The sequence below is a fragment of the Elephas maximus genome, chromosome 27 (assembly GCF_024166365.1).
Source record: "Elephas maximus indicus isolate mEleMax1 chromosome 27, mEleMax1 primary haplotype, whole genome shotgun sequence".
Lineage (NCBI taxonomy): Eukaryota > Metazoa > Chordata > Mammalia > Proboscidea > Elephantidae > Elephas > Elephas maximus.
In genome coordinates, this window is record NC_064845.1 from 25,173,755 (window position 1) to 25,197,151 (window position 23,397).

At 46.4% G+C, this 23,397-nt stretch overlaps 1 protein-coding gene across 1 annotated transcript in view; it reads right to left on the reverse strand.

Moving 5' to 3' along the window:
- Window positions 1-20,327, reverse strand: part of LOC126068340 (uncharacterized) — a 250,172-nt gene extending 229,845 nt beyond the window's left edge. The window contains exon 1 of the mRNA XM_049870822.1: window positions 20,287-20,327. The gene's annotated coding sequence lies outside the window, so the exon portion shown is untranslated. The remainder of the gene's footprint in view (window positions 1-20,286) is intronic.
- Between the last annotated feature and the right edge of the window lie 3,070 nt (window positions 20,328-23,397).

Sequence of the window (23,397 nt, forward strand, 5' to 3'; positions counted from 1 at the left end):
TCACATGTACTTATACCCCAGTTATTTCACTATGTTTGTTGGCTCATGTGTGACATTTCTTACTGGATTCCCGTTGATTTACTTAGGCTCGTCTTTTCTGTGAAGAAAGGAATTTCCCGGAGCTTGAAATTTAAGCGGCGATATACTGGGATAACCACCAGGTTCATTCCCATCACAATTCGGTATAAGCCCTTTTAGTATTTTGAGTGCCTGGTTATAAAATGATCCCTTCGACCTGTCTGCATCAGCATATTATTATTTCTAATGTGTATCTCATTTATTTTGTACTGTAACTTTTTCAGAAACCCTGGCAGCATAGTGGTTAATAATGATGACTGCTAACCAAAAGGTCGGTAGGTCGAATCCACCAGGTGCTCCTTGGAAACTCTATGGGGGCAGCTCTACTCTGTCCTGTACGGTCACTATAGGGCCACTATGAATCAGAATCAACTTGCTAGCAATGGGTTTTTTTTTTTTTTTTTTTTTGGTATCTTGTTCTAGAAAGTATTTAGGGTGATTTACAAAGATGCATTCACCACCTGTCCATTTGTCATACTGTGGTGGCTTGCATGTTGCTGGAAGCTATGCCATCAGTATTTCAAATACTGGCAGGGTCACTCATGGTGGACAAGTTTCAGCAGAACTTCCAAGCTAAGACAGACTAGGAAGAAAGGCCTGGTAATCTACCTGCAAAAATTACCCAATGAAAACCTTGTGGATCACAACAGAACATCATCTGACTCACTTGCTTTGGACATGTCATTAGGAGGGATCAATCGCTACATGAGGACATCATGTTTGGTGAAGCAGAGGGCCAGCGAGGGTGAAGGAGACCCTCGGTGAGAGGAACTAGCACTGTAGCCACAACGATGGACTTGAACATGCCTGCAACTCTGAAGATGCAGCACCAGGCAATGTTTCATTCTGTTGTACAGAAAGTCACTATGAGTAGCAATTGACTGGATGGCAGCTCTCTAATAAAGATGTGTAAAATATAACAAATTAAAATTTAAGAGTGAAAGAAGAAAGAAAAAAAAGGTAGACTAATAAAAATAGAATGTGGGAAAAGGCTAAGAATTAGTACCTGATATATAGTGTACTCCTATGGGCGCATAAATGGGTTTGGGCATCATAGCTGCCATTTTGAAGGGATCTCTGCTCCATTACACAGTATTCTTAATATACAAACAAGCCATTTACCTTCCCCCCTCTAAAGAAGTGATCCAAAATCCATTGCTGACTCATAGTGACCATATAGGACAGAGTATATCTGTCCCCATAAAGTTACCAAGGAGCGGCTGGTGGATTCGAACGGCTGAACTTTTGGTTAACAGCCATAGCTCTTAACCACTGTACTACTAGAACTGATCACTCCAAGGAAGTGATCAGTGTTTGTAAATTCTTTTAAAAAATTAATTATCATAATAGAATGGTAATCATGTATATGTAAGGTATGAAGAATAAAATGTGTACCCTCTGCCTAGCCTAAAACATAGAACATTGCCACTTCTTTTGAAGCCCTCAGTGTACCCTTCTCTGTTTGCATCCTGTGTCATTCCCCTTATTAGATGTAACTGCTGTTGTTAGGTGCTCTGTAGTTGATTTCCACTCCTAGTGACCCCACCTCTGACAGAGTAGAATGGCCCCATAGGGTTTTCTAGGCTGTAATCTTTATGGAAGCAGACGAGCAGGTCTTTTCTCCCTCAGAGCTCTGGGTGGGTTCAAACCTCCAACCTTTCAGTTAGCAGCCGAGTGCATAACCGTTGCACCACCAGGGCTCCTTAGATGTAAGTAGTATCCTAAATTTTGAAGTCTGTTTATTGCAGTTTTAACTTTTACCATCTACCTACATATCCTTAAGTAAAAATGAAACCACAGTTGTAAAAACGGCATGGGGACGGTGTCTGACCTCCTCTCACTTCATGAGGGAAAGGGGAATGAAGATCAACAGCCCAAGGCTGATTCCTCTGAGGCGGGCGTCAGACAGGCCTCCTCTCTCCGCCATCTTTATTAATTCTGACACCAGCTGTCCCTCGCACAGCACTCTGTACTTCTCTGCTGGGTTCGATAATTCATTGCAAGGACCACCCAGAACTCACAGACCATACTCCCGACTATGGGGTTTGTTACAGAAGTAACAGTTACAATTCAGGCTCAGGAACACTCAGGATGCAGTTCTTCCCTGAGGATAGCCTCTTCCCAGCAGTGCTCACAGGCATGCCTCTCCTTGGCCCTCAGTGTCTGCCCAAAGGTACTCAAGTTTCTTTGTCCATGGGCTGTTGGAAGCCCACCTCACTGTCTTCTGCTGCCAGGTCTCAGCTGCTGGTCTCTCCTTCCTTGGTGGTGGTGGGCTCCTCCTCTCTGCCCTGGAATTGGTTCTCTTTTGAGGCAAAAATGACCAATCTTTTGGTAGGCCACAATTACCCTATCACATAGTTACCTGGGTGGGAGTCACAAGATCATGGCTAGAAAGGCCACACACAAAAGTAGTTAATCACACCGCAATAGTGTGTGTATTTTTGTGTGACCTTTGCTTCTGCTTTGTTGTGTGGGAGCTTCATCCATGTTGAAGTGTGTACCTCTAGTTCCCTCATGTTCACTTGCATGAATGTGCAGTATTTATCCATTCCCTTGGGAACATCAGTGCTCTATTGATGTCTCCTGGTACATGTCTTCCGTGTGTACGTCTTACATAAGTACATGCCTGTGAGACTTTCTCTGAGTTATATAGTTAAGTATCACATTGTTGTCCCATGTTGATTGTGTATATTCACCTTTGCTAGATAATGCCAAGTTGTTTCCCAAAATGCTTATAACACCTTCTGCTCCCATTAGTGTAATGAGAGCTTTTGTGCCCCATGCTCTCATAATACTTGATATTGTCTGACTTTTTAATATTTGCCCGTCTGGTGAGTGATTGATGCATTCTGTATAAGAGTACTAGCAGGCCAGAAGCCTGGCACCAGGGGTGGATTTCCTGCCCATCTGGCCCACCGGACCTTTCTTGACAGTTTCTCTCTTGTCCTGAATTCTCCTTCATGCTGTCCACCCAAAGCTTGCTCGTGTCTCACAGTTTGCTACCACCTGTTTAGCTGAAGAATCTACAACAGATTTTCAAATGTTTTCAGTTACAGTTTTCTCAGTTAAATAGTTTAGTACATAAATCAAGGAATTACTTGACACTACAACTAGCCTGTGCTAAAATATGTGTTGTGCTTCCAGAGAGCTTACATGTCGTGTGAGGGTAAGGACAAAGAGAAATAAACGTTAAAGTAAACTGAGTGTGAAGAAGAAAGCTCAGGGGCTGAGATGGATAGTAATGTGGGAGATCTGCTGCAGGCTGTGGGGTCCTGGAAGGCTTCTCAGCAGGTGAGTTAGCTGAGATGTGACAAATGGGAAGGGGTCAGCCATGCCCTGTGACTACTATGTGAGGGGTAGGCTGGGGTGAGGGGAGGTGTTAGAGGCAGCACTTCAGGCCAAGAGGGAACAGCGTGTGCAAGGAACTTGAGGCAGTTTAGGAGCCGTAAGAAGGCAGGTGTGGGTAGATGATGCTAGTTTGGAGGATTGTGGCAAGAGAGAAGGTTAGAGATTACAAAACAGCCAGATGGTATAGAATGTCCTAGGCAAGGTAAGGAGTGTGTAGTCATGCTTAAGTACAGTGGAAAGCAGGTGAAGAATCTGAAATGCAGGGAGTGGACATGGCCTGGTTAAAATATTGAGATAAATGTTGCTGATATGTGAAGACTGGATCGAAGGACAGGAAGCATATTCAAAGAATCACAAAATTGTAAATATTTAGTGGCATCTACTGTCTTGGAGGCACTGTACTAGGCTTGAGGATACAAGGTAGGGTCCTTAACCCTTAAGAAGCCCTTCACAGTCATTTGGAGGTGGTCAGGCACATTAGAAATCTGATAGTAGTAACTGCCAAGCTATATAAAGAAGGAACGATTTGTTGTTGTTCAGTGCTGTCGAGTCAAATTCAACTCCTAGTGACCATCTGTGACAGTAGAACTTGCCCCATAGGATTTTCTTGGCTGTAATGTGTACAGAAGGAGATCACCAGCTGTTTCTCTGGAGGAGCCACTTGTGGGTTCAAACTGCCAATCTTTCAGTTAGCAGCTTAGCGCTCATCCTTTGTGTTACTAAGGCTCTTTTGTCATGCTTTAGGGGCTCAGAAAAAGGAGAAATCACTGTGGACAGCAGCAAAAAGGAAAGCCTTCTTGGGAAGCTGTCAGATTCAGTCTGGACCTGGATGAATAGAAGTTAAATAGTGGGGAATAGGAAAGACATTCTAAGCAAGACAAAATGGTGAAGACTCCTGTGTGGACGGAACATAGGACAAGTGGGAGGTGAATTTAGAGAGAGGGAAAGCTGTTGCCAGATTGTGAGAGACCTGGAGCGGCCTCTCTTTCCTAAGATGGCATTACTGTGGAGTAGTAAACTGACAGACTTTTCACACCTTCACGATGATTCAGCTGACAGCTCTGGTTTAGAGGACTTCACTGGGGTTTCAGTTTCTGTATCGACCTTCACATTCAGAATTGCACTTATTGCGTTGGTCCTGGATTAATTTCTTACGGGTCTTTACCCAGTTACATGGTTGATTTTAGTTTGACGTTGGATATTTACATAGAAGAACCAATTCCTTTTTAAATAACCTAAGAAGTAATTTCACAAATGCATGTCTAGCAAATAAAATAAGGGCTCTGACCTTGCTCCCTCAACACTTTCCTTAATTTCGGTAATGGTGTGAGGAAAACTGGTTGAGGCAATGTGCATCCACAGGATTTATTTAGATTGACTAGGATCAAGTCAGCTGTTTTGTAGGAGGCTAAGCTCCTGCTCAGTACTTTTATTTACAATCCAAGCCCTTCCTCTTCATATCTCATCCTTTATTTAATGCTCAAACCTCTACCTAGACCCACCCTTAAGGTGGAACCAAGAAGACCACCTCGTACTCCATCCTGGATTCTGGCTCACTTCATTCCCTAAGGCTTTCCCTTTACTCCATCATGCCCATAGCCAGGAGAGGCGCATAGTCTGTCCAGTCTTAGTTTACCCAGCTGTCTGTTTGATCAGAGTCCAACTGTATAACCGACTCACCTGACTTTCATGCTCCCAATAATACATACGGTCTTCAATCTCCTTATCTTGTCTGCTTTTCCAGTGTCTTGCAGACTTGTATATATTCTCTTGAATTTGTCAGTTTAATGTATTCTATTTTTAGTCACAAAACTTGATCAATTTCCTTCTCCAGGATAACAGATTTACTCTTTACTGAGCTACCCAGCACCCCCACCTTTAACATGTCTTTCTAAATTTCTTATCTCCATGTAAAAGCCCTCTGCAATGTTTTTGCCCACCCTCCTGTGGACTGGTCACCCGTTAGACCTCACGAAGTGGTGAGGGACTGCCAGTGAAGACCCTAAACCATGCAGAGCACTTGACACTCCTCCTGCTCCTCCGTGGGGACAGAGTGACACACCTGTGTAATAGCTGTCGTCAGTCGTTGCCAGCCTTCCCACATCTCTTTTCAGGAGACTCAGACCACTCTGAGAGCCTGCCAGAGTCACAGGTTTCAGAGAACCTCTTTCAGCAATGCTTCTTAAGTGTCCATTGTGACATTGGGCGTGTCCTCTGGGAAGCCTGCGGTCTTGTTGGGGGACGAGAGCTTAACACCAAGTGAGTGGTGGACGAACAGCACACGGCAGCAGTCGACGACTGGCCTGACCAGGATGCCATCACCCCTGCTCAGGGCGCTGCCTGAGAGGGTGATGGTTGCACAACATGGTTACTGCGATTGTGACCACTCACTTGTACACCTGAAATATGGTGCATTGGCAAGTGTTGTTTTCAAAAATAAATGACTAGCGGTGCAGCCTGCTCAGTTGCAGGGCCGTGGGTCTCCTGCTCCTACTGCTCCCTCTGTCCCCTCAGCTTGTGGTTAATGAGCTGTAGAAGTGGAGGAAATCTAAAGGTGAACTCGCCCCTGAAAAAGCTGACTACTCTGTGCCACCTATGAGGAAGTGCTGTACATGCAGATACAAAGGAAAAGCAGATGATAAACCCTGAAGAATGTTTATTATGAAGAAGAAGACAGTTTATTATGAAGAGAGGATGATTTCAGTCTCATTATAGCATTGCATCACAAGGATTCATTCTTGATAAGAAAGCAATGTCCCTGTTCTGGTAAGTGGCCTAAAGAAAAAGCATTTTGTTGATCAGTGTACAATAAATGCTCTGCAATGAATACTCTCTCTGCTGCTTGTTCACTTAACAGCCATTTGTCGTTAGAAAGGAATTGTCTTCTGAACTGGAGATGCGCACAGGGATGCCAGGCTACTGTAGCAACTCTGAATGTTCTGCCCCCGCCCCCAACTTCCTCTTCTTTAAACTTCCACACTTCCCGCCCTCAGGGAGCTCACACTGAAGAGGTGGACCACTAGGCAGCTGACTAACACAGGCTGAGCCCCCTGAAGGCAGAGCTCAGGAATTCTCGTTCATCCTCTCTCTGTGTAACCAGCACCTCACACAGTACCTGGTGCGCAAAAGCTGTTCAGTAGAAATTCTTTTTTTTCTTTTTTAATTTAGAAATAATTTCAAACTTTCAGAAAAGTTGCCGTGTAATACAGAGTGGACCCGTATACCCTTTAGCCAGATTCATTTATTGTTAACATTTTCCCTCTTTTTGTGGCTGCCCTCCTCTCTCTCTCTTTGTGTGTGTGTGTGTGTGTGTGTAGACACTTTTTTTTTTCTGGGACCGTTTGGAAGTAAGTTGCATACCTCATGTTTCTTCTAAACACTTAAGTGTGTATTTCCTATGAATAAGGATATTCTCTGATGGAGCCCTGGTACTATTACCCACCTAGTTGAATTTCACTTTGCTGCGGTACTTTTATCTATTTTACATGCTGCCCATAGGTCAGTTTTGTCACTTAACCCAACAATGCCCTTTCTAGCATTTTTCTTTTCCTCCAGTACAGGATCCAGTCTAGGATCACTTATTCCATGAATTGTCATGTCTTTAGTTTCTTTTACTCTGGAGCAGTTCCATGGCCTCTTTGTATTTTATGACACTGAATTTTTTCACACATAGCTTTATCGATGTATAATTTACAGATGATAAAATTCACTGGCTTGAGCATGCAGCTGGATGATTTTTAGTAAATTGAGAGAATTGTGCAAACATGACCACAGTCCAGTTTTAGAACATTTCAGTTACCCTAGAAAAATCCATCCTGCCCTTTGCAGTCAATCCTCCACCCTCAAGCAACCACTACTCTGCTTTTTCTCGTTAGAGATTTGCCTTTTCTGGATGTTTCTATAAATGGAATCATACGACATGTAGTCTTTCACATCGGGCTTCTTTCACAAAGTATAATGTTTCCAAGGTTTGTCCATGTTCCCGCGTGCATCAGTATTTCATTCCTTTTAATCGCTGAATGGTAGTCCGTTGTGTAGATACACCGTATTGTGTTCATCTGCTCACCATTTGATGCATGTTTGGATTGGTTCTACTTTTTGACCCTTATGAATAATGCTGCTGTGTACATTATCATAAACAAGTCCTTGTGTGTATATACTTTTAATTTCTCTAGGATAGATACTTAAGAGTAGAATTGCAGAGTTGCATGATAATTTATATTTTAATTAAAAAAATTTTATTTTGCTTTAGGTGAAAGTTTGCAGCGCAAATTAGTTCCTCATTCAAAAATTTATACACAAATTATTTTGTGACAGTGATTGTAATCTGCACAATGTGTCAGCACTCTCCCCTTCTCCACCCCAGGTTGCCTGCATCCATTTGTCCATTTTTCCTGTCCCATCCTGCCTTCTCGTCTTTGCTGTTCAGTCAAGTGTTGCCCATTGGTGTCATAGACTTGATTGAACTAAGAAGCACATTTCTCATGTGTGTTGTTATGTGTTTTATACACCTGTCTAATCTTTGGCTGAGAGGTAGACTTTGGGAGTGGCTTCAGTTCTGAGTTAGCAGGATGTCTGGGGGCCATAGTCTCAGGGGTTCCTTCAGTCTCTGTCAGACCAGTAAATCTAGTCTTTTTGTGTGAATTTGTATTCTGTTTTACATTTTTTTTCCCTCCCTGTCCAGTACCCTCTATTGTGATCCCTGTCAGAGTGGTCAGTGGTGGTAGCCAGGCACTATCTAGGTCTTCAGGGCTTAGGCTGGTGGAGGCTGTGGTTCATGTGGTTTTTTAGCCCTTTGGACCAATATTTTCCTTTTGTCTTTTTTTTTTTTTTTTTTTCCTTTGCTCTGAATGGGATGGGACCAATAGATACGTCTTAGGTCGCCATTCATAAGCTTTTAAGATCCCAGATGTTACTCACAAAAGTAGCACGTAGAACATTTTCTTTATGAGCCGTGTTATGCCAATCAACCATGATATTCCCTGAGACCATGGTACCCAGCTCTCAGCCCCAGTAACATGATCCCTCAAGTGTTTGGGTGTGTCTAGGAAACTTTTATGACTCTGCCTTTGTCGAGGTGTTCTGAGGTCCCTGTATTGTGTGTCGTCTTTCCCTTAACCAAAGTTAACACTTGTCTACTATCTAGTTAGTGATATCTCTTCCCCACCCCTCCCCTTCTTGTAAGATTGCTTTTTCTGTGTGTAAACCTTTTCTTGAGTTTTTTTAATAGTGGTCTTGTACATTATTTGTCCTTTTGTGATTGACTTATTTCACTCAGCATAATGCTGTCCAGATTCATCCATGTTATTAGGTGTTTTGTGGATTCCTCATTGTTCTTTATTATTGCATAGTATTCCATTGTGTGTATGTCGCATAACTTGTTTATCCATTTTTCTGTTGTGGCACTTAGATTGTTACCATCTTTTTGCTGTTGTGAATAATGCTTCAGTGAACATGGGTGTGCCTATGTCTATCCATGTGATGGCTCTTATTCTCTAGGATATATTCCCAAGAGTGGGATTGCTGAATCATATGGTATTTGTATTCCTAGCTTTTTAAGGAGGTATCATATCGTTTTCTATAGTTGTTGTACCATTTTACATTCCTATACCAGTAGTGCATAAGAGTTCCAACCTCCTCGCAATCTCTCCAACATTTGTTATTTTCTCTTTTTTGATTGGTGCCAGTAATGCTGGGGTGAGATGGTATTTCACTGTAGTTTTGATTTGCATTTCTCTAATAGCCAATAACTGCCAGCATTTCCTCATGTGTCTGTTAGCTGCCCGAATGTTTTCTTTGGTGAAGTATCTGTTCATATCCTTTGCTGATTTTTTAATTGGGTTATTTGTCTTTTTGTTGCTGAGGTGTTGAAGTATTTTATAGATTTTATAGATTAGACCCTTGTGGGATATGTCATAGGCCAAATTTTTTTTCCTGATCTATAGGTTCTTGTTTTACACTTTTGGTGCAGTCTGTTGATGAGCATAAGTATTTAATTTTTAGGAGCCTCCAGTTATCTAATTTATCTTCTGGTGTTTGTGCATTTTTATACTTTGTATTCTGTTTATACCATATATTAAGGCCCATAGTGTCCCCATTTTTCCTTCCCAGCTGCTATGGGGCAGTTCTGCTGTGTCCTGTAGGGTCACTGTGAGTCGGAACCCATTCCACGGCACACAACAACAAGAACATGCACATAAAATAATTAAGAAACACTCCCAAACCACACAGTGTTTTCATGAGCATCACAAGGTAGCACTTACAGTCATTATTATGAACTGTTGTACTTTACTCAATTTTTTATCATAATGGGCTTTATGGCAGTCCGTTCTTAATTGTGAGTTGTCCGTAAATTGGATGTTCATACCCTGGGGACTGTCTGTACTTAATCTGACTAGGTGGTATTGATTGCCCTCCAGAAGGACCACCGTCCACCAGTAGTTCTTGGAGGGCCCCTGTTTCCCTAAATCCTCACTCACAATTGGCATTCTCCAGTTCTCTAATTTTTCTAGGTTAAGATGCATGATGTGAAATCTCATTGTTTTTTTTTGCATGTCTTTCATCACCAGTGATTGTTTGCAATTTTGCTGTGATTACCAGCAAATTGATGGAGTTTTACTGAATAGTAATCCTAGTCCTCATGGAGTCTTTCTGATGTCATCCCTCCCGTCATCATCACTTCTCAGATCTAGCACAGCCCAAGGGTTTTCCTTCCTCCTTGGTCATAATATTCCGTCCCTTGCACCTCATTTTTGTAAGGTGATAGGAAAGAGGGGAGACCATTTAGTTCGCCCTGTGTTTTGTTCCTGTGGGAAATAAGATTTCTGCTGCTTTGTACCAGCAGTGAGTTCCAGAGGAAGTAACAGATGGCTTGAAAGGTGAGAACAAAGGCATGAAGTCCCATGCAAGTGATGTCCCTTTGAAAATCAGCATTCAAGGGAAAGCAAGTAAAGAAGGCTGAAAGTGTGAGATGTGAGATGGGTTGCTAGGAATGGGGTCAGGGGATATCTGGAGACCTCAAGGTCCAAGGAAGGAGATGATCCGGAAACGAATATAGCTCTGGGTGATGTGGGATCTAGAGAAGGAGGAAGACTCCTTGAGATTTGGAGAGGGAGGAAGGCAAGAGGAGAATTTAAGGGTCTAAATTTTTCAATGTATGTATTTTTTAATAAAATAAAATACATGTATTAAAATACTTTATTATTTTATTGTGCTTAATGGAAAGTTTACAAAGGAAATTAGTTTTTCATTCAAAAATGTCTACATAAATTGTTTTGTGACACTGGTTGCAATCCCCGCAATGTGTCAGCTCTCTCCCCCTTTCCACCCTGGGTTTCCCATTCCCTTTTCATCCAGTTTTTCTGTCCCTTCCTGTCTTCTCGTCTTTGCTTTTGGGCAGGTGTTGCCCATTTGGTCTCATATACTTGATTGATGTAAGGAGCACATTTTTCACGTGTGTTACTGTTTGTTTTATAGGCTTGTCTAATCTGGCTGAAAGGTGACCTTCAGGAGTAGCTGCAGTTCTGAGTGTTCTGGGACCCTTGTCTCAGGGGTTTTTCTAGTCTCTGTCAGACCAGTAAGTCTGGTCTTTTTTGTGAATTTGAATTTCGTTCTCCATTTTTCTCCCACTGTGTCCTGGACCCTCTATTGTGATACCAGTTGGTGAAAAATACATGTGTTCTAAAAAATGTATTCTACAAAATTAAGCTGAAAGTCATAGTGTCGATTCCCAGAGGATTTACACTCTATTAGCAGGGCTTTTTGGAGTTGTCAGGAGGGATGAGTCCCTGGAGAAGGACATCATGCTTGGCAGAGTAAAGGGTCAGCGGAAAAGAGGGAGACCCTCACTTAACGAGGTGGATTGACACTGTGGCTGCAACAATGAGCTCAAGCATAGCGGCAATTGTGAGGATGGCTCAGGACCGGGCAGTGTTTCATTCTGTTGTGCGTTGGGTCGCTATGAGTCAGAACCGACTCGACGGCACCTAACAACAGCAACAACAAAGCAGGGCTCTTACTTTCTTTGGAAGATGTGAGTTAGAAGAGGCTAATGACAACACTTTTAAAACATGTGCTAGAGTTGTATGACTAATTCCATAGCTTTCAACTTTTATTCTACCTGCTTCTCCAGAAGAATGGGCGAATAGGTAAAAGATGATTAATAAGAAAGCAATTGAAGAGAGAAACAGCTCAGAGCAGTGGTTGTCCACTTGCCATTTCAGACATTGCCATTGTCATATCAGTGCCTATCCCTCACTTATTTTGCCCTCACTACAATAAGCACATTTTAAAGAGACCTGGTCCATTTTATCGTGCAGGCAGGGCCCTCTGCAGACAGTTGCTTACTGAACTGCTCCCACATGGTCTTTGAGCTCAGCCATGGCAGACCTGAGGAGCCGAGGGGAAATGCTGTTGAGGAACAGGGTGTAAGGCCCTTAAAGCCTGCAGCTCTGGTCTTGGCTAGCATCCCTGAGTTTCCCTTACTCTGCACCTTTCCTCCCTGGGGTTCCCGGTCCTTGAATCTAGAAAACTCAGGTAGTTATTTAACAGCTAAACTAAGAGGCCAGAGTGAAAGGTTAAGATGGAGAACAGATAATAAATCAGTGAAAGGATGAAAATAATTCCTGTGGCTAGGTGGCAGAAGACGGCTCAATCGAGGCATTCATAGAGCCATAAGGGTTAAAAGGAAATAGAACTTTCCTGTAAAGGCAGGTGAAGGTGCTAATAGTAATAACAACCCCTTACGTAAATGTGTCTGTTGTTTTACAGTTCCGAGTTCTTTTCACATTTGAGCAATCAGGGTTGTGACCACCATCCTTCTGACACATAGAGGAGGCTGAGGTACATGTGGGCAGAGGGACTTCCTCAAGGTCTCTTGGAAGCTGACACTGGAGTAGCTTGTTGATATTTCAGTGACAAAATGGTGCAGATTGAGGTGGCAGTGCCTGGGCACAAGCAGCTGACATTAAATAGGAGGACAGGAAGGAAAAGGATGTTAAAGGAGCAGAAAAACTGCAGAAGCAGAATGTGTAATGAAAAAATGAGCTGTCTTTGTAGCGTTCAGTGTCTACTAAGGTCCAGTAACAAGCCAAGCTATTTCTCAGAAGGAGAGTAGTTATCTTCAGAGGATGCCAGGGCTTTGCTCCAAAATCCTAAGGGTCTGTGGGGTGGTTCACCAATAGGGGCCTGCCAAAGACTCCATACAGAATCTCTGTCTGCCACCGACACTTCAAGCACCATTGAATCAGCTGGATCATACGGCCCAAGTGGCAGAGCAGCTTGCACAGCAGCCTGAACCTGTTGCAGAGTCTTCTCTTTTTTTGGGCCCCATTCAAAAGTAGCAGCTTTTCCAGTCACTTGGTAAATAGGCTGGAGTATGAGAATATGTTGCCTCCCCAATCCAAAGAGGCCCTTAGCCACTGTGCCTCCTTTTTAGTTGCGCGAACAGCCAGATGCAATAACTTATCCTTCACTTTGGAAGGAATATCTCCACATGCCCTTTACCACTGGATCCCTAAAATTTTCACTGAGGTGGTAGAAGCCTGAATTTTTGTGGGATTAATTTACCACGCTCTAGCAGGCAAATGTTTTACCAGTAAGTCCAGAGTCACTGATACTTCTTCCTTACTACGTCCAACCAGAGTAATGTTATCAAGGTAATGAACCAGTGTGACATCTTATGGAAGGGAAAGGCAATCAAGGGCCCCTGCTGACCAAATTGTGACATAGGGCTGGAGAGCTCATGGAGCCCTAAGGCAGGCAAGTGAAGGGGTATTGCTGGCCTTGCCAGCTGAAGGCAAACTTCTGATGGTCTTTCCAAACAGGCATGGAGAAAAAGGCATTAGCCCACTCAATAGCTGCACACGAGTTACCAGGACATGTATTAATTTGCTCAAGCTATGAAACCACATCTGGAACACATCTGCAATTGGAGTCACAACCTGGTTAGGTTTTTGATAATCTACTGTCATCCTCGAAGATCCATCTGTTTTCTGCACGGGCCAAATAGGCAAGTTGAATGGGGGATGTGGTGAGAATCACCACGCCTCCATCCTTCAAGTCTTTGATGGTGGCAGTAATGTCTGCAATTCCTCGGGGAATGCAGTATTGCTTTTGGTTTACTATTTTCCTTGTTGAGGGGAGATGTGATGGCTTCCGCTTGGCTTTTCTTACCAAAATAGCCCTTTCTCCATTTGTTGGGGATTCAGTGTGGGGCTTCTGCAGGTTGTTGAGTATGTCTATTCCAATAATGCATTCTGGAACTGGGAAAATCACTACAGGGGGATTCCGGGACCCACTGGACCTACTGTGAAACAAACATGAGCCAAGACTCTATTCATAACTCAACCTATATATGTCCCCACCCTGAGTGGTGGGCTACAGTTCCATTTTGGGTCTCCTGGAATTAGTGTCAGTTCAGAGCTAGTATCCAGTAATCCCCAAAAAGTCTGATTATTTTCTTTTCTCCAATGAAAAGTCACTCTCATAAAAGGTCATACATCCCTTTGAGGAAGGCTAGGGGAGAGAATAACAATATAAATTTTTGGCAGTGTATTTGAGCCCTTCGTCATGGGGACCTGGCCTTCCCTTCATTCAAGGGGTTGTGGGTCTTTAAATTCTCTCAGGTATGGGAGTTGACTGAGGGCGATTCGAGTTAGACTGCTCTTCACCTGACCTAGAATTCATCTGCTTGTACAGATCGAGTAAATAGTAGATTTCCTATCTATTTCACTCCTAGGAACACCATGACTAAGGAGTCATAAGTCCATATGAGTCAGACTATTCTGATTACTGCTGTGACTCTGCTGTCCATTACTGTGACCATGCCTACCTTGTCCTTCTTGATTGAGTGCCACCACTTGGCCCCTGCTATCACAGCGTCCGATCAGCCCCATTGAATTTAGCTGTCTTAATTCAGTTAGGGCAGTTCCCACTGTGAAATCTGATTTCCATAAAATAGGAATCACAGCAGTCTTCAAGGATGCTGGATTTCCCTTCATAAATTTGTTCTTCACAGTTGTGGTAAAAGTGTGTTCTCTGGGCATTCCATGTGTGGGTCTGTGGGTTTAACCTGATAAATCCACCTTAGCATGCCAGTTTTCCTAAGTCTTTGAATACCTTCTTCTACAGTATACCAAGGCAGGTCTGGGACTTCAACTTGATTTAGTGTAGGCCACTGGGTAATGCGTCCTTCGGCAACCCAACCAAAGGAACTGTTAGATCTTTCCCTAACTTGTCGAGCTAAAACATTGAATGAAGAATGTGTGCTTAGTGGATCCATATCAATAAACTCAGACTGATCCATCTTTATGTTCCTTGCAGCATTATCCTACACCCTTAATAACCATTCCCACACCTGTTCCCCAGGTTTCTGTTTGTACATATTAGAAAAGTCAAGCAGTTCTGTTGGAGTGTAGCATACCTCCTCCTGGGTCACACTTTGTACTTTACCTTTTGGGGCTCACTGGGACTTAAGTCTGGTTATAGGTCTAGAAGCCAGAATCAGTAGTGTGGAATTGTTTTGAGAACATTCAGCATTGCATTGTAAAGCATCTGCCTCAGATGATGCCCCGGGCAATGATTCAGGCAAGGACTCTTTAGAGGCAGCTGGGCTAGGGCTAATCTCATGAGATGGAAGTGGAGGGGCTAATGCTTTTACTGGGCAGGGTGGTGTGGCAGACAGACATGACGTCATCTCTTTCAAATGGTGTCTGCATATCATGCAGAGAAACATCTGCAAACCAGACACCAGTTTTCTCTTCCTCAGTCAACTGATCATGAGGCCATAGATGAAGACTAGGAAAGGGCAGGTAACGTAACAGGAGTGGAGACCATGGGCATTTGGGCCATTTCCTCATGCGACTTACTTGGGCCTTTAGGTCCTGCTCAGGCCCGATATCCTGTATACTACTTCCGTTTAATGATGGAGTGCTGCTGAGCACATCCAGCTTTATGGCTCTGTAATAAGGCAACACCCAGTTCATGATGGGCAGCTCAGGCACATGGTGACTTGGAGTCCCATGGTTAAGTGTTCAGTCTCTACTAAGGCCCGGTAACAAGCCAAAAGCTGTTTGTCTAAGAGTAGTTAAATGCAGAGGATGGCAGGGCTTTGCTCTAAAATCCTAATGATCTGCCCTGTGATTCACCAATAGCAGCCTGCCAAAGACTCCAAACAGCATCTCTATCTGCCACTGACACTTCCAGAACCATTGGCTCTGCCATATCATATGGCCCAATTGGCAGAGCAGCTTGGATACCAGCCTGAACCTGTTGCAAAGCTTTCTCTTGTGGGCACTGCTCAATACTAGCAGCTTTTCAAGTCATTTGATAAATAGGCTGGAGTAGCATACCCAAATGAGGGATATGATACCTCCAAAATCCAAAGGGGCCCAACAAGTGTTGTGGCTCCTTTTTAGTTGTAGGAAGGGCCAGATACATCAACTTATCCTTAACTTTAGAAGGAATATCTCAACATGCCCCACACCACTGAAGCTCTAGAAATTTCACTGAGATGTAAGCACCTAGATTTTTGTCAGAATGATTTTCCACCCTCTAGCATGCAAAGATCTTACCAACAAGTCTAGAGTATTGATACTTCTTTCTTAACTAGTTTCAGTCAGCATAATGCCATTAATGTAATGGACCAGTATGACATCTTTTGGAAGGGAAAAGCGATCAAGTTCCCTGTGGAACTTGAGAGTTGATGTATCCCTGAGATAAAATAGTGAAGGAGTATTGCTGGCCTTACCAGCTGAAGGAAGACTGCTTCTGGTGGTCTTTTAAAACATGGATAGAGAAAAAAGCATTGGCTAGATTAATGGTTGCACACCCCCAAAGATATATTAATTTTCAGGCCACATCCCCAAGAAAACTTCTCTTCCAACTGATTGGCTGCTCACATCAGATCACAAAATGGAGGAGGATTACATAATTTTTGCCAAATCCCTGAGCATCATGGCCTCCCCAAGTTGACACATAACACTAACCATCACAGTGGTGATGAAAGTGTTGTAGAGTAGATACTTGTGATGGTTGAATAGGATTGTGAAAGTAGGTAAAGCCACTCTATTACACACTTTCAAGCTATTTAAACAAAACTTTATTTAATGAGACATCTACCAGTTAATATAGTATAAACTCTAAAGCATAAATTGAGCTGGAAAAATATTACAACAAAAGCAAAAAAATACCTACTGAGGTGAGAAGAAGAAAATGGTTCTGAGGCTAATGTTTCCTGGCCATGAGTGAGGAGCTCCTGTTGAGGTATGGCAACTGGCTCAGCCTCTGGTGCCTGAGGCTGAGCTAGAGGTGGAGAACCTAATAGCCTATGGGGCTCCAGTGTTGGAGTAGGATCGGGATTGATATCAGCTATTTGTCCGTGAGCCAGTTGTAGGTGGCCCAGGATGGAAATCCACCCCTCCAGCTGACTCTTTGTCTAGTGCCACTACTGGACCTGGTGATGAAAGAGCTGGTGCTCTAAGGACTTCCAGTGTTGGTGCCGGAGCAGTTGGCTGAGGAACCATTTCTGTAGGTGGCCCAGGATGGGAACTGGGCCCTCCAACAGGCTCTTCTCCTGGTGCCCGGCCAGAGATCGAGATGGAGGGCTTTGGGGTACAGTGAGCTCTGGTGTTGCTGCAGGTACAGGAGCAGGATTGACATCAGCCAGTGGTCCACGAGCCAGAATAAGAGTCTGATCTTCCAGCTGACTCTCCATTTGGTACCAGTTTTGGAGTTGGTGATGGTGATCTTTGGAGCTCCAGTGTTAGTCCAGGCTTGTGATGGACCTCAGCAGGCAGTCCAGGAGCTCATTATGGTCTTGGCCCAGGGAGATAATCCAGTCTTTCAGCAGGCTGTCTGTCAGGTGGCAGTGCTCAACTTGGTGATGTTGGACCTGTTGTTGTACCCAGCTCCAATGTTGCTGCAAGAGCAGGATCTGACTCAGGAAGTGGTCCTTGAGTCTGTTCTGGAAGTTGCCCAGGGTAAAAACCCAGCTCTCTTGAGGCCTCTCCATCTGTTGATGGGATGGGTGGTGCTCTACTGAGCTTCGGTGTCGGTACAGGATCAGGATGGACATCAACAGGTGGTCCAGGATCCGGCTAAGGCGGTGGCCCCGCTTAAGAATGTGAACCTCCAGCGGGTTACCCATCTTCTGCCAGAGCTGAAGCTCGTGACGGAATAGCTGGTGCTCTGTTGACCTCCTGTCTTGGAGCAGGAGCAGGATCGATGTCAGCTGGCGGTCCAGGATCCCCTTCTGGAGGTGGCTCCGGATGGGAATCCACCTCTCCATCTGACTCTCCATCTGATGCTGGTGGTGGAGCTGGGGGAAGACCTGGGCTCCATCAGACTCCAGTGTTGGAACAGGAGCAGGAGCAGGAGCAGGAGCAGGATTGACATCAGCCAGTGGTTTGGGAGCCAGTTCTGGAGGTGGCCCAGGAGAGGGATCCACCCGTTCAGCCAGCTCTCTATCTGGTGCCAGTGCTGGAGCTGATGACATAATAGGTGGTGTGCCATGGAGCTCTGGTGCTGCTACAGGAGCAGAATGTACCCCAGGAGATAGTCCAGGAGCCGGTTCTTGGGGCAAAGTTAGCTCTTGAGCTCCTTTTGCAGTTGGCGCTGGCCCCGGCTCTAGAGCTGCAAGAGGAGAAAGGTTCACCAACATGACTGCCTTTCCTCATGCTTTCCCAGTGATGGGAAACAGCCCACTGCCACGAAGAGAAGCCCGTTCCCAAGATTTCCACCCCAGGAAGTCTTCCCAGACTGTAGTCCCCCAGAGGAGGTCCTGAAGTTACTCTGAACTCTGGCTCAACCCCAGCCTCTGGGGGTCTTCCCCTGTGCCCCTCAGAAGCTCACATGCAGTCATGCCCAGTCTTCCTCACCCTCTGGCTCTGCCTCAGTGACCTCCATTTGATCCAGCTGTGCCAAGAGAAGTTGGGTATCATGCTCCAGATATGAGCCTGGCATGTTCACGTGCACATACTCCACCACGAGCTTTAGACAGGGGAAGTCCGGGGGCTGATTGAAATCCTCCAAGTATTCCTTCAGCCATGTGCCCAGGATAAAGGAGCTGGCGCTAGGGATGGGTGGTGAAGAGCAGGGTCAGAGGTCTGGCTTTTCCCACCATACTGCCCTCTCAGGACACCCCTGCAAGGGTCCAATCCCTCTGTCTGCCCCTGACTTTCCAAAGGTCAGCAGCACCCTGCATCATGCCCTCTGGCTGCCCAGACAGTGGCAGGTCTGGTCAGTGACAGGAGGCTAGCACAGAGCCTTGTCCCAGGGAGCTCCCCATCAGTGTTCTGACCGACTCTTACTCCTCGGGGAGCCTGAATTACATCCCTTTCTGTCCCCTGGCCCTCTCCCCACTGGACAGTAACCCTCTAAGGGCACGGAGATGTGTGTCTGCATGTTCACCTCACAGCCTGGCACACAGTAGTGCTCCAGGATTATCTGATGCTGGGCGACACATGGAGTTTGTCCCCTGACCCAGATGCGCAGGCCCTTAGACCCTCATCTGAGCTTGTGCACCAGTGTGCTGCCTGGTTCTCTGCATGTGTGTGAGGGTCTCTTCTCCCACAGACACTGTTCTCCCCTGGGACAGGGGCCCCACATGCAGCTGAGCACCCGTGACTGGTGATTTGGATTTGGGAGCAATTTTCTCCACCCCCTGTCCCCCCGGACCTCCTGTTTTGGGCCCCAAACAGAGGAGGGGGCAACCGGTGACATGAGGGAATCGTGGGAGGATGAATTGTCTCAGGGACCTCTCTGTGCCTTGAGCCTCCCCTCTGCTCCCCAGGATGCCCAGGTTCCACTCCCAGTTCTCTATGACTGTTTACATCCTTTAGGGGGCGCCCCTAAACTCATGCCTATACTAGAATCCAGATGTGTGGGGCCCCGGGTCTGCCAACGCTAATCCAGATACCAAAATCCAAAACCAAACCCAGTGCCATCGAGTCGATTCCAACTCATAGCGACCCTATAGGACGGAGTAGAACTGCCCCGTAGAGCTTCCAGGGAGTGCCTGGTGAATTCGAACTGCAGAATCTTTGGTTAGCAGCCATAGCACTAAACCACTATGCCACCAGGGTTTCCCCCAATCCAGACACAGGCCCCCTAAAACCTCCACCCTTCTGTAGTGATAGGAGTCCCTCCTTCACCCAGAGTCCACTCACCCTTTCGGCTGCTCCTGGGGCTCACCATACTCAGCAGAATAGGGGTGGTTACATCCATACCTAGAGGTGGTGTGAGAGTGTCACATCTAATGCACTGTGGGCACTACTTGCTGAAGATGTCTAGTGTTCCTGTTTGACTCTTGGACTGGAGGCCCAAGAGGGCAGGGCTTCCTATCTGCTTTGTTCACTGAAGAGTGCTAAATACCGAGAGCAGCGTCTGCAACAGTAGGGGCTTGATGGATGATTGGTGAATAAGTGAACCAAACCAGCACCTTCCCAGGTATCTGAGAGTCCTGGGGCCCCTCTCTAAGCATCCAGGGATCCCTGTCCTGGTTATATCAAGCACCCACTAAATGAAATCTCCACCTCCCCTTTACAAACGGTAAGTAGGTTTGCTAAAGGGCATGTAGTCAATAAGGGGTGAGGTAGACAGCTTCTTCATGGGAGAAAGGAAAATAATAAACGTGAACATATCAGCCCTTCCAGCACCCTTTACCATAGAGCTGGGCTCCGGGTACATACTTTCCATGGCTTATCCCATGTGGTCCTGACAGTAATTCTAGTTGATTGGACATTTACCACCCTACTTCTCAGGGGAGAAAACTGAGGCTCTGAGTGGTGAAGTGACATTCTCCAGACTCAAAATTGGTAGGAGGTAGAGTCCCCGTTGGGTTGTGGAAGGCGGGTTGCTAACCTTTGGAGCAGCTGGTCTAGGACCTGCTGGGTGGTGGCGTAGGTTCTGTAGGCTCCCAGAAAGATTTTGATGTAGGAGATGTCACCCTTTAGGTAGGCGGGCACCAGGTGCTCCACCAGCTTCTCCAGCAAGCCTGCCTTGAAGGTTTTCATCACCCAGGCCTCATCCAGGTCCTCATCTGAACTACAGACACACTGGAGTGGGACAGAGTGGGGACATATTGTCAGAGGCAGCCCCATGAACCACCAGGAGGGTTGGGGGCCTCGAGCTCGGACCAGGAATTCCCTGTCCCTCGGTGACCTGTCTCAGGAGGTAGGACTCAGCTTTCCAGGCAGAATTGGATCTGGGAGATGATTAAAAGCATTAGAAACCTGAAATGATTTTATTAACTAAGTAACCATGGTATCTCCCTGTAGAAAGAACAGTATCCCAGTGCGTCCTCACAAAACAGCCCATTCCAGAGATGTGAAAACAGAGGCTTGGTGATATCCAGTATCTGCTCGAAGTCACCTGGTCAGAACCCGAAACTGTGACACTAGGTTTCCCTGATGTTTCTTCTGTGCTAACTGGGGGTTGCTCTGCTCCTGACTCAGAAGGGAACATCTGGTGGAAGCTCACTCCCTCCCAGTTGCAGACAATGCACAGAGCAGACACACCCATGAGATAAGCAAGACAGGGATTTTTCTTTCTGTGCATTAAAGGGGTTTTTGAGAACCCGAAGCTGTGGAATACCCAGATCCAGCCAAGGGTGAGAGGCTGGAGATCCTGGAGAACTGAGGATCTGACCAGATGGCTCAAGGAGGACAAATGTGAATGGTTGGTAAAGGATCGAGAGGTGGCTCAGCTTCTCAGGGACAACAAATGCCTCAAAACCACCCTGCAGTTCTATAGGCCACCCTGACAGCCGACTGGCAAAATGGAGAAGAACCATAACACCTGAAACAGGCTCGATGCAGAGACCCAGCCGGCATCACAAGCTGCTCGGTCCCGGGACTGCGACCACTGTTTTGGGAAAGAGTCTGGCTCTAGTGATCGTAACTTGAAATGTGCACATCCTTCCCCCAGCATGCCACTCTTGGGGGTCTGTCCTGGGTGGGCCAGTGTATGAGGACACATGTAAGCATTCCTGCAGCCCTGCTGAAAGGGCAGCAGAAGGAATCAGTGCAGGGCCAGTAGCAGTGAGAGGCTCAGTCCCTGTGGGGATAGGCCTCCCTTCTGGAATATTCTGCAGCAAGTCAGGATATAGCCCCTGATCTGAAGGGGTCATGTGATGTGTCCCGGAGACTGCAGGTTGTAGAAAACGGTGTGTCATAGTCTGAAGCCCGCACTTTATGGTAAAAGAAGCCTGCTAAGTGTGATGATGTGTGAAGCTGGGAGAAGGTGTGGAAGGACAGTCAAGCCTACTGCTGCCTGGGCCCTGGGGTTGGAAGTTAAACACTAAAACAGCAGTAACATGCAAAAGATGCATGGACTTAAGTGAGGACAGTAAAAAAACTGGTTCCTGATATTCCTACAAATATGGGAAGAGTGACTTTGTAGCTGGCCAGGGCAGGGGGAGCAGCAGGGAGCGGGGGAAAATTGATTCCTTTGGGAGGGGACTGGAGGCCCTCGAGACAGAAAGTCCTGGGAAGGACCTGAGGCCTACAGGGTGGTTTCTGCGGCCCGGGCCCCTCTGGTCGTCTCAGGTCCCTGGGTGGGGATGCCACTCCCCTCCCCCCGCGCTCACCCAGAACCTGTGCCAGCCCTTCCTGGCCCCTTTCCTGGGGTAGACCGAGTAGATGACGCCATTCTCCTTCTCCTTGGGGATCTCCTGCGGGCAGTTCTGCAGAGACAGTGCCAGCAGTGGCCAGGGAGACATCAAGACCCCCTCCGAGCTGTCTGCTTCCCTCTCTGCCCCTCAAACCCTGTGCCTCCGAGGAGCTCCCAGTTCCCACATGCTGGATGGGTCGGCCTGTGGACTGCACCATCCAGCCCTGACCAAGTCCACGGATAGAAAAATCAACCTCTGAGTATTGCAGCCGGATCTGGCAGAAGATGGGCTGGTACAGGGTCAGCAGTGGCCCTGGCAATGCCAGCAGCTAGGGCAACACGTTGACTGCCACACTCAGGGTTAGCTGGATCTCTGGGAAGGCCCAGGTGAGAGTGCTGACTCAGCCTGTGACCCCGAGAGTCCCTCCCTAAGGCCTGGTCTGAACTGGAACCCCTGGGTAGACTTATATCCCAGTGTTCTGTGTTATCGGGGTGGTCAGGGCAGGAAAGTGAAAGAGGCCTCCACATTTGCCAGCCCAGCCCCCAGCCTCCCCAAGGCACTGAACCTGATGGACTAGTCCCAGCCACGGTCAGACTCAGCCCCATGAACCCAGTATGGTGAGAGACAGTGGGGGTGGACCTAGGGGTTGCCCTCCAGGTGTGCTAGTCCTGAAGCACCAGCACCATTTTCATCATCCTCATTATCACTCCTCCTCTCCCACATCACCCCAGATCACATGGCGCCTCCTTCCCTGACCCCCCATCTCTCTCCCAAATGGACCCTGCCTCAGCCAACAACTTTCTGCCTCATCAGTTCTGTCCACATTTCCTCCCAGCCCCCATTACCAGGGACCCCATGAGGACAAGGGCTGGCATGGCCTTGGGGATGGTATGACCTTGGGATGGGTGTGGATCTGCCCAGGTGGGATCACAGTGGTGGCCTTGCCTGGATTGGCAGCCCTGGACCATCCTGTGTTACCTTTGGATTCTTTTTGGTGAATGGCCTGAGCTTTCGTGGTTGGGGGACGAGACCATGTCTCAGCCTTGGTGAAAGTGTCGAACTCCTGGGTCTCTCAAGCTTTGATACAAGGGAAGATGGGAGACAACAAGAAAACATGTTCCTAGTTTGAGTGTCCCCACTCAAGTGAGCTGGGTAGGGGGCTGATCACCAGGGTTCCAAGTTCTATGTAGTCTGTTGTCAAGGAAGTGAGGTCACATCCTGGCCTCCTGACTTGGACCTGATGTCAGTTAAGACCTCCCCAAAGTCCTCTCTGTGTTGCTGAATGCTCACCTGTCCCCATGCCATCTCCATAACTGTACACAGTGACACCAACATAGCCCTCGCCTGCCCCCAGAACCTGG